The sequence below is a fragment of the Somniosus microcephalus genome, chromosome 2, assembly GCF_052327205.1.
Source record: "Somniosus microcephalus isolate GS21.2 chromosome 2, FLI_Smic_1.0, whole genome shotgun sequence".
Classification (NCBI taxonomy): domain Eukaryota; kingdom Metazoa; phylum Chordata; class Chondrichthyes; order Squaliformes; family Somniosidae; genus Somniosus; species Somniosus microcephalus.
In genome coordinates this window covers 228,141,748-228,153,976 of record NC_140988.1, presented here as the reverse complement: position 1 = coordinate 228,153,976, position 12,229 = coordinate 228,141,748, and positions in this window count along the sequence as shown.

The following is a 12,229-nucleotide window of genomic DNA, read 5'->3' as shown; positions in this document are numbered from 1 at the left end:
TGAAAGGAGGCGAGAAGAGCTGAATCCATGAGGTAAGTGCCTTTAAAGCACGAGTGTTTCCTCCAGGCCCAACAAGCTACCCAGTATACCACCCCATCACCCTCCCCAACAGCCCCCCCACCAACATCTGCTCCCCCAACCATCGACCCCCCCAACATCTGCCCCAACAGCCCCCCTCCAACATCTGCTCCCCCAACCATCGACCCCCCCAACATCTGCTCCTCCGACCATTGACGCCCCACCATCGACCCCCCCCACCATCGACCCCTCAGCATCGACCCCCCTACCATCGACACCCAACATCTGCTTCCCCCACCATCGAACCCCCAACATTTGCTCCCCCAACCATTGACGCCCCACCATCGACCCACCCCACCATCGACCCCTCAGCATCGACCCCCCTACCATCGACACCCAACATCTGTTCCCCCAACCATCGACCCACCCAACATCTGCTCCTCCGACCATTGACGCCCCACCATCGACCCCCCCCACCATCAACCCACCCAACATCTGCTCCCCCAACCATCGACCCCCCCAACAGCCCCCCCTCCAACATCTGCTCCCCCAACCATCGACACCCCAACATCTGCTCCTCCGACCATTGATGCCCCACCATCGACCCCCCCCCACCATCGACCCCTCAGCATCGACCCCCCTACCATCGACACCCAACATCTGCTCCCCCCACCATCGACCCACCCAACATCTGCTCCTCCGACCATTGACGCCCCACCATCGACCCACCCAACATCTGCTCCTCCGACCATTGACGCCCCACCATCGACCCCCCCCACCATCGACCCCCCTACCATCGACACCCAACATCTGCTCCCCCCACCATCGACCCCTCAGCATCGACCCCCCTACCATCGACACCCAACATCTGCCCCCCCACCATCTGCTCCTCCGACCATTGACCCCCCACCATCGACCCCCCACCATCGACCCCCCCACCATCGACCCCCCCACCATCGACCCCCCCCACCATCGACCCCCCCCACCAGCGACGCCCCACCATCGACCCCCCACCATCGACCCCCCGCACCATCGACCCCCCGCACCATCGACCCCCCTCACCATCGACCCCCCCCATCGATCCCCCCACCATCGACCCCCCACCATCGACCCCCCACCATCGACCCCCCCCACCATCGACCCCCCCCACCATCGACCCCCCTCACCATCGACCCCCCCCACCATCGACCCCCCTCACCATCGACCCCCCCCACCATCGACCCTCTCACCATCGACCCCCCACCATCGACCCCCCCCCACCATCGACCCCCCCACCATCGACCCCCTCACCATCGACCCCCCCCACCATCGACCCCCCTCACCATCGACCCCCCTCACCATCGACCCCCCTCACCATCGACCCCCTCACCATCGACCCCCCCACCATCGACCCCCCCACCAGCGACGCCCCACCATCGACCCCCCACCATCGACCCCCCCCACCATCGATCCCCCACCATCGACCCCCCCCACCATCGACCCCCCCACCATCGACCCCCCCCACCATCGACCCCCTCACCATCGACCCCCCCCACCATCGACCCCCCTCACCATCGACCCCCTCACCATCGACCCCCCACCATCGACCCACCCTCACCATCGACCCCCCACACACCATCGACCTCCCAACCACCATCGACCTCCCACCATCGACCCCCCACCATCGACACCCCACCATTGACCCCCCACCATTGACCCCCCCACCATCGACCCCCCCACCATCGACCCCCCTCACCATCAACCCCCCCCACACCATCGACCTCCCACCATCTGCTTCCCGACCACCATTTGTTCCCCTCCCTGCATCATCTGCTCCCCCCTGACCACAATCGCAGCCCCCCATCTTCAGACCGCCCCCCCCCCCGATGGCCATCAAACACTCCGACTACCATTGGACACCCACCGTGCGATCGGGACCCCCACCCCCACTACACCAGAAATTTTTTTGAAGGTGCCCTAGCTCAAAACAGTGCCAAACCCCCCCCCCCCCCCCCCACCCCACCCCCTGGCCCCGGATGCAATGCACCTCGGCTAAAATCCAGGTTCTATAATTCTATCCAAAATAAAAGTTACGGAACTCTAAATTTGGAGTCCTGTTTTCCATCTGCCACTGTTTGCATCAGTTTCAAATCATACATAATACAGGTCTGCACTGTAACAGGTCTGCCAGGTTTCAGACCTTGAGCACTTACATGGAGCTGATCATGCAAGTTGGATGGCATTGTGGTGACAACAAAATGGAATTTCACCAGACAAAAGTTCAAGAATATTGATCCTTTAACAGAATGAACTTTTCATTGAACTTAGGTATGCAGAAAAAAATGGGGGAAAAATTCAGTTGGTAGCGCCACCCATTAGCGCCTTAAGAGGGCGCTAAGTGGGGTGCAAAGCAAGTAGCGCCCGGGCGCGGCGATATCTGCGCCTCTCGCGAAATTGACTGGACATTTTGCGGCGGCGCTAAACAATACCGCCCGCTCTCCTGCGCATGCAGATTTTGACGTCATTCGAGAGTGCAACGCCCTTGGGGCACCCCGGACAGGAAATTGAGTGGCACTCCCCTCCTTTCCACCTGGCGCAACCAACGACAGGTTGACTGGAACGCTTCCCAGTCGCTATGGCGCTGGGGGGGCGCTATTTAAAGGGGGCCTCTTCCTGGCTTTTGTGTGGTAGCCATTTTTGCACCACTCATTCTGAGAGAGAGGTGAGAGATTTTGAGAGAGACAAAGAGAGAAAGAGAGACTTCTGCATTGAGTCAATGCTGTCTGAGGTAGTTTTGGCTTCTGACCATAACTTGCAGGTACTTTGCTTTTTGACCTTCATAACTTTGATTGCCTAGATACTATGGGGGCTGCAATGGATGGGAACGTCATCCTTCTCCATCGCATTCGGAGGGCACAGAGACGCAGAGAGAGAGTGGCAATCATGGCCAGCCAGAGGAGGGCCAACAGGCCTCGGTACAGGAGACCATACCCTCCCAGGGTTTTTCGCCAACTGTTCTCCTACATTAATATGTCTGAGGAAATTAGGGATAGCATAAGATCCAAGGAGAGGACATATAAATTGGCCAGAAAAAGCAGTAAACCTGAGGATTGGGAGCAGTTTAGGATTCAACAAAGGAGGACAAAGGGATTAATTAAGAGGGGGAAAATACAGTATGAGAGTAAGCTTGCAAGGAACATAAAAACTGACTGTAAAAGCTTTTATAGATATGTGAAGAGAAAAAGATTGGTGAAGTCAAGCGTAGGTCCCTTGCAGTCAGAATCAGGGAAATTTATAATGGGGAACAAAGAAATGGGTGACCAATTAAATACATACTTTGGTTCTGTCTTCACAAAGGAGGACACAAATAACCTCCCAAAGATGTTGGGGAACATAGGGTCTAATGACAGGGAGGAACTGATAGAAATCAGTATTTGTAGGGAAATGGTGTTAGGGAAATTGATGGGATTGAGGGCCAATAAATCCCCAGGGCCTGATAATCTACATCCTAGGGTACTTAAGGAAATGGCCCTATAAATAATAGATGCATTGCTGGTCACCTTCCAAAATTCAATAGACTCTGGAACAGTACCCATGGATTGGCGGGTAGCTAATGTTACCCAACTGTTCAAAAAGGGTGGTAGAGAGAAAACGGGGAATTGCAGACTGGTAAGCCTGGCATCGGTAGTGGGGAAAATGCTAGAGTCCATTATAAAGGATGTAATAGCAGAGCACTTGGAAAAAAGTGACCGGATCGGACAAAGTCAACATGGATTCACAAAAGGTAAATCGTGCTTGACTAATCTACTGGAATTTTTTGAGGATGTAACTGAGGGCGTGTGTGCTGCGAGGAGGATACCGAGAAACTCCAGGATGATTTGGACAGGTTGGGTGATTGGCCAGAAGCGTGGCAGATGCAATATAACGTGGATAAATGCGAGGTTATCCACTTTGGTGGCAAAAACAGAAAGGCAGACTATTATCTGAATGGCAATAGATTGGGAGAAGGGGAAGTGCAACGAGACCTGGGTGTCCTTGTGCACCAGTCGCTGAAGGTAAGCATGCAGGTGCAGCAGGCGGTGAAGAAGGCAAATGGTATGTTGGCCTTCATAGCAAAAGGTTTGAGTACAGGAGCAAGGATGTCCTGCTGCAGTTGCACAGGTCCTTGGTGAGGCCACACCTTGAGTACTGTGTGCAGTTTTGGTCATCTTATCTGAGGAAGGATGTTCTTGCCATGGAAGGAGTTCAGCGAAGATTCACAAGGCTGATCCCTGGGATGGCAGGAATGATGTATGAGGAGAGATTGGGTCGATTGGGCTTATGCTCGCTGGAGTTCAGAAGAATGAGAGGGGATCTCATCGAAACATATAAAATTCTGACAGGTCTGGACAAACTAGATGCAGGTAGAATGTTCCCGATGGTCGGCGAGTCCAGAACCAGGGGTCATAGTCTAAGGATAAGGGATAAGCCATTTAGGACAGAGATGAGGAAGAATTTCTTCACCCAGAGAGTGGTGAACCTGTGGAATTCTCTACCACAGAAGGCGGTTGAGGCCAAGTCTTTAAATATATTCAAGAAGGAGTTAGATATATTTCTTAGAGCTAAAGGTATCAAGGGATATGGGGAGAAGGCAGGTACGGGGTACTGAGTTTGGATGATCAGCCATGATCTCATCGAATGGCGGAGCAGGCTCGAGGGGCCGAATGGCCTACTCCTGCTCCTATCTTCTATGTTTCTATATGTTTCTATGCTAAAGCAGATAAGGGAGAACCAGTGGATGTGGTATATTTGGATTTTCAAAAGGCTTTCGATAAGGTCCCGCATAAGAGATTAGCGTGTAAAATTAAGGCACATGGGATTGGGGGCAAGGTATTGACTTGGATAGAGAACTGGTTGGCAGACAGAAAGCAAAGAGTTGGAATAAATGGCTCTTTTTCTGAGTGGCAGGCAGTGACTAGTGGGGTACCGCAGGGATCAGTCCTTGGACCCCAGCTATTCACCATGGGGCAGTAATTCCTCCCCAAACGCGTGAGTATGGAAGGGGTACTCACGCGTCTGGCCGGAGGAAATGCCGGTTTTCAGCATGCACAGCGCATGCGCTGAAAACCGGCATTTCCTCTCCTCTCACCCAAGAGTTGAAGAGGCTAGCGCGTGCGCTGTAGGGGGCAGCGCGTGCGTCTTGGATTTCCTCTGTTTTGGGGGGTTTGCGCATGTGCAAAGGCCTTCGGTCTTTACGCTTGTAAAAAGCCCACGTAAGTATTTATTTTTACAGGTAAGTGGTGTTTTAGTGCAATTTAGAATTTTTTTATCCACAGGTTTATTATTTTAAAGAATCTACAATAAGGTAAGTTTAGTTTTAGACCCTTTTTATTAAAAATTTATTTTTTTCAAAAAAAATGGTTTAAATTTTTTTTAAAACTTATTTATACTTAATTTAATGATTGGGATGTTTTTTTAAATTTTATTTAAAGTTTAAGTAGTGTTTTGGGGTGCAGTACTTCTCATGAGTTTGACAGTTCTTACTCTCAAACTCATGAATGAAGTTTCCCCTCCCCTGATTGGCTGAACAGTGCTCACCTGATCCCAGCCGGCACATCGCACTAACTACGCCGCTGGGTCAGGTTAGCACAGCGCGCCGACATCAGAACCTGGCCACTGAAAGGAAATCCATTGCGGGCCAGGTTTCAGATGTCGGCGCGCAGGGTGAGTGCACATCGGGGGGTTTGCACACGCGGCAAGCCCCCGACACCAAGTTCTGGGCCAATATATATTAATGATCTGGATGAGGGAACTGGATGTAATATCTCCAAGTTTGCAGACGACACAAAGCTGGGTGGGCGTGTGTGCTGTGAGGAGGATACCGAGAAACTCCAGCATGATTTGGACAGGTTGGGTGATTGGGCAGAAGCATGGCAGATGCAATATAATGTGGATAAATGTGAGGTTATCCACTTTGGTGTCAAAAACAGGAAGGCAGATTATTATTTGAATGGCAATAGATTGAGAGAAGGGGAATTGCAACGCGACCTGGGCGTCCTTGTGCACCAGTCGCTGAAAGTAAGCATGCAGGTGCAGCAGGTGGTTAAGAAGGCAAATGGTATGTTAGCCTTCATAGCGAGAGGGTTTGAGTACAGGAACAAGGATGTCTTGCTGCAGTTGTACAGGGCCTTGGTGAGACCACATCTGGAGTATTGTGTGCAGTTTTGGTCACCTTATCTGAGGAAGGATGTTCTTGCCATGGAAGGATTGCAGCGAAGATTCACCAGGCTGATCCCTGGGATGGCAGGAATGACGTATGAGGAGAGATTGAGTCGATTGGGCTTGTACTCGCTGGAGTTTAGAAGAATGAGAGGGGATCTCATCGAAACTTTCAAAATTCTAACAGGACTAGACACACTAGATGCTGGAAGGATGTTCCCGATGGTCGGGGAGTCCAGAGCAGGTGTCACAATCTAAGGATAAGGGATAAGCCATTTAGGACAGAGATGAGGAGGAATTTCTTCACCCAGAGAGTGGTGAACCTGTGGAATTCTCTACCAAAGAAGGCAGTAGAGGCCAATTCATTAAATATATTCAAGAAGGAGTTGGATATATTTCTTAAGGCTAAAGGGATCAAGGGATATGGAGAGAAGGCAGGGACAGGGTACTGAATTTGGATGATCAGCTATGATCTCATTGTATCGCAGCCTGTACCTAAGTCCAGAGTCTAGAACCAAAGGGTGTGGGAGCGATTCGAACTGCTCAAATTGAATTGTGGAGCAGGCTCGAGGGGCCGAATGGCCTACTCCTGCACCTATCTTCTATGTTTCTATGTTTCTATGAGGAGCACTGTTTGTGAAGGCTGCGCTTCAGAAAGGAGGTGGTCACTGAGCTCTGCCAGCTGCTTCAGCCAGATCTGCAGCCTCAACTGAGGAGCAGGACGTCTCTGTCAGTGGCAATGAAGCTAACAGTGGCTCTCATCTTTTATGCCACCGGCTCATTTCAATCAGCTACTGGCGACATCACCAATATCTCCCAGTTCGCGGTGCATTGCTTCATCCGTCAGGTAACAAATGCCCTCTTTAAAAGGAGACGAGAGTGCATCTCTTTCCCCATGACCCCGGACAAGCAGCAAGAATGTGCAATGGGCTTTGCAATGATAGCGGCCTTCCCCATGGTGCAGGGCGCCATTGACTGCACGCATGTGGCTTTGCGAGCGCCGCAAGAGAATGCCGAGGATTTCCGTAACCGAAAGGGCTTCCATTCCTTAAACGTCCAGTTGGTCTGTGACCACAGACAACTGATACTCGCTGTCAATGCCCACTTTCCTGGCAGCAGCCACGATGCCTTCATCCTGCGCCAGACTTCTGTGGCAGACCTTTTCCAGGCACCGCATCACCCAGGAGGTTGACTTTGTAGGGGGTGGTGTGTTGAGTCAGCTTTGCCCCTGACTGTTTTGAGCGGTTCAAATCGCTCCCACACCCTTCGGTTCTAGACTCTGGACTTAGGTACAGGCTGCAATACAAAATTGGAGTAGACAACTGGTTTGGTACAAGAAAACTGTGTTTATTAGAGTCACAATAAAATTACACACTTAGATTACTGGAGTAGTTACAGGTATTCAAGAGTACACTGAATTAAGAATGGGGAACACACGGCACAACGAGGGAAAATCACATTAATTATCCCCCTACCCTTGTCCCACCCCCAATATCTAACTAAATTGTACTAAAAAGAGCCAGGGATCATGCTCACCAATAGGGGTTTCTTGACAGTTCGAATCCTGTCAGTTAAGCCGGTTGCATTTTGGGGTTCGCTCTTTGTGTCCTTTGGGGCCTGCCGTCCCCACGTGGTGCTAGTCTTAGAATCTGCGAAGGTTCTTCAGTTGGGTGGAGTCCGCTGATGTGGTTTGGGCGCGGTTGTGGGTTTGTCTGGTAAGTACCCACTTTTATTCGTTAGAAATAGGGAGAAAAGTCTTTGTTGGGTACTTTAGCTTGTAGAGTGGAAAACTGTGGGTTTTGTTCTTCCGGTGGTGGTCTGGTCGTCGAGTTTTGTTGCGGTTGGGGTTCGGTTGGCGGTCTTCGGTGTCGGCTCGGTTGCAGTGGCCTAGATCATTACCTGTGTAGTGGTAATGATCTGAAGGTATGGTTTTACCTGGCCCTTTTGTTACCGCGGTGCTCGTGGTCGGTCCTCATGTCAGGCTGCGGTTGCGGCCTTGTTGTCTTCAGTTGAGCCTGCCCCACCGTGCTCCCTCGCCGTGATGTTGCATGAGCCTTCCTGTTGGCTTCCGAATGAAGATGCAGGGTGGTGTTTCCGTTGTGTTTGGTTACCGGTGTGCCTACAGTTATACTGTTTTTGAGTTTGTTATCTGTGCGCCAAATCAGGGTTAGTTCTTTGTCTGATTTTTGGCGGGCTCGTTAAGGTGATTATAGCCATTCACCTTAACTGGTTTTTGGGTGGTTGTCTCGTTGCTAAATGGCTTTAATATCTTGGGTGTTTGTTATGCATAATGTAAATCGGTGTCTTCCTGGCTTGGTAGCTAGTTCGAACTGTAAGTGATTATATATGCATAGTCTTGATGGGCTTTAGGTTTGTGCAAGATTAAGGCCTAGAAATTGGCCTGAGGCGCCCAAGCGGCGCAAAGTTCGTCTGGGCGCTGGAATTTGCGCCGCGATCGCCGCATTAGCGATCGCCGCAAATTCAGTTGAAGTGCCCCTAGAGGGAGACGGGGCGCGGCGTCCCTCTTAGGGCGCTGAAAGTGAATTTAGCAGCGCTACGTGCCGCAGCGCCACATGCTGCGGCACGGCACGCTGCAGTATTGCAGGCCTTCCTCCCACTGTTAAGGGGGAGGGGCCTGCAGCAGCGCGAGCCCCGATCGCGAGTGCCGGCAAAAGAGCCCGGCACCAAGGAGAAGTGCCGGGCTCTCAGGAAACAGCCGGCAATGCCGTGGGGGGGGGGGGGACCAGGAGGCCGGGGACGGAGATGCTGGCAGGCGGCCGCCAAAAAAGCGGCCGCCCCGCACCTCCACCTTTAATTGTGGCACTGCTGGCGCAGCAAGGCCCCGTGGACCGGGCACGGGTAGCGAATGGCGCTACAGCGGCGTTTGCTACCAAATATCGCAATCGGGCCGCGAATGGGGCGCTGCGCACACCGATGACGTCATCGGTGGCGGCGCAGCGCAAAAGGCTAACGCCACCATTAGCGCCCCTGCTGAATATCACGGGAGGCACAGCCAGTGGCGCTACAGCCACGGATTGCCTCTTTAGGCGCTAACAGGTGGCGCTACTCACCCAATTTCTCCCCCTAAGTCTTTTCCTGAGTTGATTTGTTTAAAGGGAAGAATGCGTGTTCTGTCTCCTCCAGTTGTCTGGTTTTGAAATAACAAATCAAAGCTGTCTCCCACAGGCCCAGGCATGTCAAGTTTTTAAGCTTTTGAACTTGACATCCTGCCTACTGGGTCCCACTTTAACCTTGCAGTTTTGCCATGAAGTCCAAAAGCCATTCTCTTCAGGGTCCCTTATTAAACGCATCACCCAGGAGGTTGGCTTCTCGGGGACAAGGGATATCCTCTGTGCACCTGGCTGATGACACCGCTCCGTTCGCCCAGCACCCTTGCTGAGCTACGATACAACGAGAGCCATCAAGCTACCAGGAACATCATTGAGCACACAATCGGCGTGCTCAAGCAACAGTTCTGCTGCCTGGACCATTCTGGAGGAGCCCTGCAGTGCTCGCCTGAGCGAGTCTCCCACTTCATTGTTGTGTGCTGCATGCTGCATAACCTTGCAATCCTCAGGACCCAGCCAATGCCACCAGGCATTGGAACACCAGCAGAGGAGGAGGAGGAGGAGCAGGAAGATGAGGAGGATGATCATCAGCAGCACCAAGGCACAAAGTGGAAGGGCTGTCCGTCAAAGGCTCATAGCAAGTCGCTTCTAGGCCCCCTCTGAGGAAATGGCTTCTGCCATTCAAACAACCTGAATGAAAGTATCCCGCAACCCCTAAGCCGGTCAAGGCAACAATGAGTGCAAAGACCAAACATGTACATTTTGAATACAGACACTTCTTTATTTCACAAACTCTGTGTGTCTCATTTCCGCATGACAAAGTAATAGAAAGAAACACAAAAAAAAGCAGTCATTCACATAACTGGCTCTCACAACCTGGAGACAATGTCCAAAACTGTTACAAAAATTTGACCACGAACCTCGGCCTTCAATAAAACAATGAAAAACATTTTGTCACACCTCCTACTTTTTGCCCTTTGAGGGTGATCTGCTTCCCTTGCGAAATTCCCCCCTTCCCACCCTGCAGCTCTTCCGTAATGGGACCCCAGTGGCTGGAGCAAGGCTGGGGGAAGGCTGCTGAGTGTCAGAAACTGAGACTGTAGAGGCCCTTGAGGGATGGCCTGGACCAGCTCTGGGCCTGGAGGGCCCGGCTGCTGACTGCACCAACTCTCCATGGGTGGCAGCAGTCTGTCCTACAGGTGGTGGCAACTGCATTGAAGAAGTGCCAGTGGTGGCAGCAGGAATGCTATCATCTTGAGAAAGGACAGCAACTCCCTGCTGAACCGACACACTGGCACTCCCACGGGGCAGCACTTCAGCATTCGGAGCAATCTGATGGAGCACAGATTGCTGGCCTGCTGCGGCGCGATGACAGCCCCGAGGAAATCTGCCCGATCCAGCGAGGGTGGCAGCAGTCAGTGCTTGCGTGGCCTCAATCTGCATCTGCATGAGACCAGCCACTGACTGCATTGCAGCACTAAGCATTTGCGTGGCAGCTGCCTGTGCTACAGTGAAGTGCTCCACACTCCTTGCTAGTGATTCAATGGATTCGGGCAACCTTGCCACTGCAGCCATGAGCTCAGTGTGCCTGTGCTCTGCCTGGGTGCTCATTTCAGCGAGGACCCACTCCTCCTCTGCGTCCAGTGCAGCAGGACTCGAAGCCATACTCTACCTCCAGGGAGAATGCTCCCGAGCTTCCCTACCCCCATCGCGTTGCTGCAGCCCGCTGGGTCCTGGAGCTTCACCCTCATCAGACCATTCCCCCCTGCTCCCCTCCAGGGAAGGCGTGTTCCCAGTGTGGGCATGGGCTGCCTCGGTAGAGGGTGGCGTTGATGGTCCGGCTTCCTCTTCCTCCTTGCCTTCAGCTTCACGCTCACTGGCAGCTTGAGGGCCCGTCTCCTCACCTGGTGAATCATCATATGAAAGCAGGGAGGTACAAGAGTGGCTTTAGCGTGAGGACAGGGTGGCAGCAAGGGAGGCATCAGTGCAGCGATTTAGTGATTTGGATTTAAGTGTCAAAGGCTGCTGTTTTGAGGAACAAGTGGAAGGAGAGAGGTCAAAAAGGTGATGACCTTACCATTGCAGTCCAGAACAGGGTCGGCATCTCCAGTGGCGACGGGACCAATCACCCGGCTTGCCACAATCCTGTAGACGTGCTCCTCAAGATCGCTGAGGGGTTGCAGCTGAGGCCGCCCTCCACCGGTCCGTTGCTGCTGTCTCCTATTAGGAGACAGCTTGGCCTGCAAGAAAAAGGATGGCGTCTGAGTAAATATGCAGCCATGGTCTTGCCTGAAATGCCTCCCATGGTTGAATAGCCCTTACTGTATGCAGCCATGGTCTTGCCTGAAATGCCTCCCATGGTTGAATAGCCCTTACTGTATGCAAAGTGTGCAATGTGCGTGTGTGTTTGATGAAAGGGCCATAGGTGTTGGATGAGTGTTGGGCATTGGGGACTTCAAGACCCTCTGGCCATAAAGTGAGGTTGAGATGGAGGGATGAAGAGGTTTTGAAAAAAAGGCACTCATCCTGATGACCCGAGTGAGGTCGTTGAACTTTTTCCTACATTGGAGATGGGTCGTAGGCACCATGCTGCTTGAGGACACTCTCTGAGCCACCTCCCTCCACACTCTTCTGTACTCACGTGGCAAAGGCCTCCTACCACTCTCTGGGTACAGAATGTATCTTCTGCGCTCCACCCCGTGAACCAGAGCCTCCAAAGCCCGCTTGCAGGAGCGCTGTGCTCACTCCCTGGCTCTTTCCATAGTGTCTGGCTGCTAGATTTAGCCACAGGTCTGCCCAGGCCAAGATTCAAGGCTCCAATGAGCAGGGTGTGGCTGCAGAGCAAGATCGACCCTCCCCATTAAGAACTGACCGGCGCCAGTGTGTCTGTGTTCAATTGCTAACTGACAGCACCTGCGCTGCGCCCACCCTCTGAGGTAGCGCCTCGCTCCTCGGCCTTAGCGCCT